The sequence below is a fragment of the Prenolepis imparis genome, unplaced genomic scaffold (assembly GCF_030444845.1).
Source record: "Prenolepis imparis isolate NDT839.2.m4 unplaced genomic scaffold, iyPreImpa1.0 SCAF_5, whole genome shotgun sequence".
Lineage (NCBI taxonomy): Eukaryota > Metazoa > Arthropoda > Insecta > Hymenoptera > Formicidae > Prenolepis > Prenolepis imparis.
The window spans coordinates 18,506,172-18,511,269 of NW_028141163.1; positions in this window are offsets into that span (position 1 = coordinate 18,506,172).

The following is a 5,098-nucleotide window of genomic DNA, read 5'->3' on the forward strand; positions in this document are numbered from 1 at the left end:
CAAACCGCTTATATATGCATTTATTCAACGATCTGAAAAAGCGTCCCCGCGCCAGCTGCGCCAATTGTCATTTATCGACTCAATTCACGACATGTATCGAATATATCGCGGGCGCTCAAAATGTTGTCGCCGATCCGCTTTCTCGGATCGATTCTCTCCGGTAACCTATCGAGTTCAGTCTCGTTGAGCTCGCGGAACAGCAAAAGAACGACGAGCAGATCAAGCTGATATGCAACACCCCCGACCACCCTTTAAAATTAAAAAAAATTCAATGGGGCCCGGAACATACAACGATTTATTGTGAAATCTCAGGTGAAGCTATTAGGCCGTACGTACCCGCTAGTCTTCGCGACAGGATCTTTCATATGTTCCACAACCCGGCTCACCCCAGCGGTAAAATCACAGACCGCACTGTCCGACAGCGCTTCGTCTGGCCCAATATGCACCGCGATATTGCCAAATGGTGTAAAAACTGTATTGAATGCCAACAAGCAAAAGCATGGCTCTCGCCATGTAAAACTAACCCCGGAGCATTTTTTAGCCCCCGATGGGCGATTTGACCAAGTACATTTAGATATTGTTGGCCCGTTGCCTCCTTCTGAGGGTTATTCTTATTGCCTCACCATGATCGATAGGTTTTCACGTTGGACTGAAGCAACCCCGCTTAAAGACATCTCCGCGCAAACCGTCGCAAGAGCCTTTTATGACACATGGATTTCTCGGTACGGAACCCCCCGACTACTTACTACAGACCAGGGCCCCCAATTTGAATCTCGTCTGTTCGCTGCGTTACTCTCACTGATCGGCTGCGAGCGAATCCGCACGACGTCTTACCACCCGGCGGCAAATGGCATGATCGAACGTTGGCACCGGGTGCTTAAGGCTGCCATTATGTGCCATGCCGATGTGCGTTGGACCCGTACCTTGTCCACCATTTTATTAGGAATACGGTCACATGTTCGAACCGACACAAATGCGTCACCCGCCGAATTTATGTTCGGAACAACGTTATGACTTCCCGGCGAATTTTTCCTCCCCGACGATTATAAACCGGATCCTAATTATTTTCTCGAAGAATTTCGCGAATACATGCGCCAGATACGACCCGTTCCCGTTGCGCACAAACATAAAAAACGTATCTTCTACTTTAAAGACTTACACAATTGCACCCACGTGTTTCTACGCAACATGGCTAAGAAAGCCTTAGAGCGGCCGTATACTGGTCTGCACAAAGTACTACAACGCGTCTCGGACCGCGTTTTTAACATTGAGATCAACGGAAACTCAAAGAGTGTATCCGTCGACCTATTAAAACCAGCTTATTTCGTCTCGAACGACCTCATTAACCCTCCTGCACCCGGCGAAAACATAATCCCAGATCCGCCCGCGCTCAAAACTTATTCGCGCAAAAAAGTCACTTTTGCACCTACAAATAAACAAAACCGCCCAAGTCAAGCGTGACTTAGTTCGTAAGGCTATAATTATATTTTTTATATACCAGATATATAGTTTATATTAATAGTTGTAAGTTCATTCAAACCACGCGCAAACGTACACAGGTATTAAAATTTAAGCCATTCTGGTCAATCTTATGTGATAACGCCGAGCGTCAGTATGTAGACATATGCGCATACTTTTAATTTTCATTTATATATATTCATATTTAAAATATGTATTTCGTTGTCACTCGGGCGGGAGTGTGTGGGGAATATATCTCCATCTCTCTCCCGAGTGGTTCTGGTCAGCCCCGCGAGCGTGGTAGGCGCGAGCGGCAGAACGCATGGAGGCATTGTAACGGATGGATGTGAAAATAAAGTATTACTTTGCTGACTACATATCTGACGTGGTTTTGGTACCCCGCTCATTGGATAGCAGTGTTTGGTGTAGGCCAACATAGTGGTGATATAGTTAAACATCACGGTTATAAAAAAACCTACAAGATGCTCGTTAGTTTGAGAAAGAGGAGAGATTGCAGGATGAGGAGCAAGGATAGAGAATGACCAACACAAAAGTCCACCGTGTATGTGTGAGTCCCGTGAGGCAAAAGCGCAACCTTGCGGAGCATTAATAAACTACATTTAGGCTTGGCATTCTGTCGCACTTTTCGAAAATTCCTCCGTGCTAGTTCGGCCTCCTTATCTCTATTCTTCATGGTTAGTACTTAACAGAATTATTTGTTTAATTTTTTTGGTAATAAAAACTTTTGGAAATAAAATTGCGTAAATAAGGCCCTGCGCACAATAGAGAAAATATTAGGAATAAATATTAAATATTAGAAATAAGAATTATTTTAAAATAATAAAATCGAAAAGACTCTAATATAAAAATACAAATTCGGATATAAATAAGGACTAATAAGGGCGAATAAGCTAATAAGAGCTCTTTATACTTGAATTTGTATTTGTATATCAGAGTTTTTTCGATTTTATTATTTTAAAATAATATTGTTATTCCTAATGTTTAATATTTATTCCTAATATTTTCTCTATTCTGCGTATAGGACCTAAAATATTTTATAAATATATAGTTTATTGATATATACAAGTGATTATTGACACGGCAATTTTTTCTATTTAATAATAGTCGAAATGTTCTGTTATTGCACCCTTCTACTGAACAAGATGGCATTTTTGAAAAAAGATAAAATAATTCGAAGTACTATAATGAGAATAATAAGTTCTGACAATCTATGAAGTGTGAAGGAAGTAATAAACGAAATAATTGTTCGTAGTAATACTATTATTGTCGACTAGATAGCAGAACTAATGTAGCTGAACAAGATGGCTGACTTCCCTCTACCCGCCTTCACTTTTTGAGTACTATGCTCCGTCCTTCACGTCCGTGTGAGTCCCGTGAGGCAAAAGCGCAACCTTGCGGAGCATTAGTAAACTACATTTAGGCTTGGCATTCTGTCGCACTTTTCGAAAATTCCTCCATGCTAGTTCGGCCTCCTTATCTCTATTCTTCATGATTAGTACTAATAAGAAAGATTATTCGTAGAAAATCGTTTATATATCACTACACGTAAGTAAAATATGTTCAATAAAATATTTAATATAATGTTAAATCTTAATTAGTTTATTAATATAAAATAATCTAAGGTTTTATTTTTATGTTAGATATATTGTACATACAATGGAGAAACCTACTTTATTCGAAAAAACGCTATATATAATATTTAATATATATTCCAAATATTATATTATATTAATATATTATATTAATATATTGCAATATACTTCTATAATGTTACAATTTGCAAAATTGTAGCATTGCTACATCTGACCTATTATAAACTTATTTGATAAATATTATTTCATTAATTTACTATATATTTATTGTTATTTATTTTTAAACTGTTTCATATCATGATATAAGTTACAAATTTGCAGATAAACGTTTTTACACAATATAGAAACAAAATTTTCGATAATTTTTGAATTGAAAAATAGTTTAATTAAATATATTAATTTTAACCATAAATGACATAACCGTCTAATAGTCGTCGTTCCGACATGTCATTTTCTTACCGGGGAAGACCTATTGCGCATCAACTTCTGCGCAGTAGGTGCCTTCTATTTATCATATTGATGCTGCTGATTTGAGCTAACTCAAGTAGACACAAGTCGTCATAAATGGAAAGCACTCATTATAGATAAGGAAAGGTTCCCGATGTCGTCGAAGAGAGAGAGCAAGCGAGATGACGCATCATTAAAGGGCCGGTTTCATCCCATCTCCGATTAACTCAATCGGCCAATTAAACTATATCTTTGTCTTTTATCAGATACACTCTTAAAACGAGACAAAGATATATAGTTTAATCGGAGGTTGAAGTTAATCGACGTTGGTGAAGGACGATTCGAGTGTTGACCGTGGACCAGTGCACATCGCTGCCTCGCAACAAAAGTACTGAGTGATATTAATCAGCTCTTTTAAAAGCTATAGGGTGAAATAACAATCTTCCAAAGTGACTACTTTTTATAACATCAATCACCACGTATACGCTCGAATCTCTTAGTGCATACAGCTGGAAAAAAGTGTTTGTGCGTTTTACAACGCACGCGGTGCTTTGTTCCCCGCCATGTTGGCCATCGGCCTTTTCCCTCTCTATAGTGTCTGTTCTGTAGAAACCAGGTGGGAAACCACCTCCTACCCATCCAAAATCAACATCATCACTTTCCGCGGAATACATTAAAGAAACCATCCACGCAGTCGACACGCTTAACAAACTTACTAGTTCTTTTCCAGCGTTTCCCCCCTCGGATGATGATGACGACGAGTTCGCGAACAATGATATGGACATAGACGTAGAAGTCTTCGCTAAGACGCAAAAAAATACAAGCGAAAAAATCGAGAAAGCTACTATCAATTTTTCTTCGATTAATGCAGCAATTATAGGTGAATCCAACTCTAATAACCGTAAAAGATCTTCTGAAGAAAATAAAATTTCAAATTCTAACAAAATAAACTCTAAATTGTCAAAACAAGACATTTCTTCCACACCACAACTAACAAATAAATACGACGCTCACTGTCATGGTCCTTTTGAGGTCTTCATACAACCCTTCGATAAAACTACCTCCTCGTTTCATATCCTTTTTCAATGGGTCGATGTTTAAATACTTCTACAAAAAAGAATATCATTGAAATCAAGAAGGTAGGTTACTCCAGAATTTTAGTACAACTTGAAACTCGAGAAGCAGCTAATAACTTAGTCAAAAATCAAAACTTACCCATATAACATCGGACATTCTATGAATATGCATATTTTCTCCATGATATGAAAATAATATCTTGTATATAAAATGTTTATACATTTCATATACATGATTTGGATATACATAACAATATATAATATGTATATACATTGATGTATTTTATATGTATATATAATAAATGTATGTTAAATGTATGTCAAATGTCTATACATAATATGTATATACTTCGTTGTACGTCAGATATATATACATTGCTGTACATTATACGTACATACATTATGCAATCTCTAAATACATACATTGCATATACATAATATGTATATACTTTGCTGTACGTAAGATGTATATACATAAAGTACTCTGCGTTGATACCACTGCTT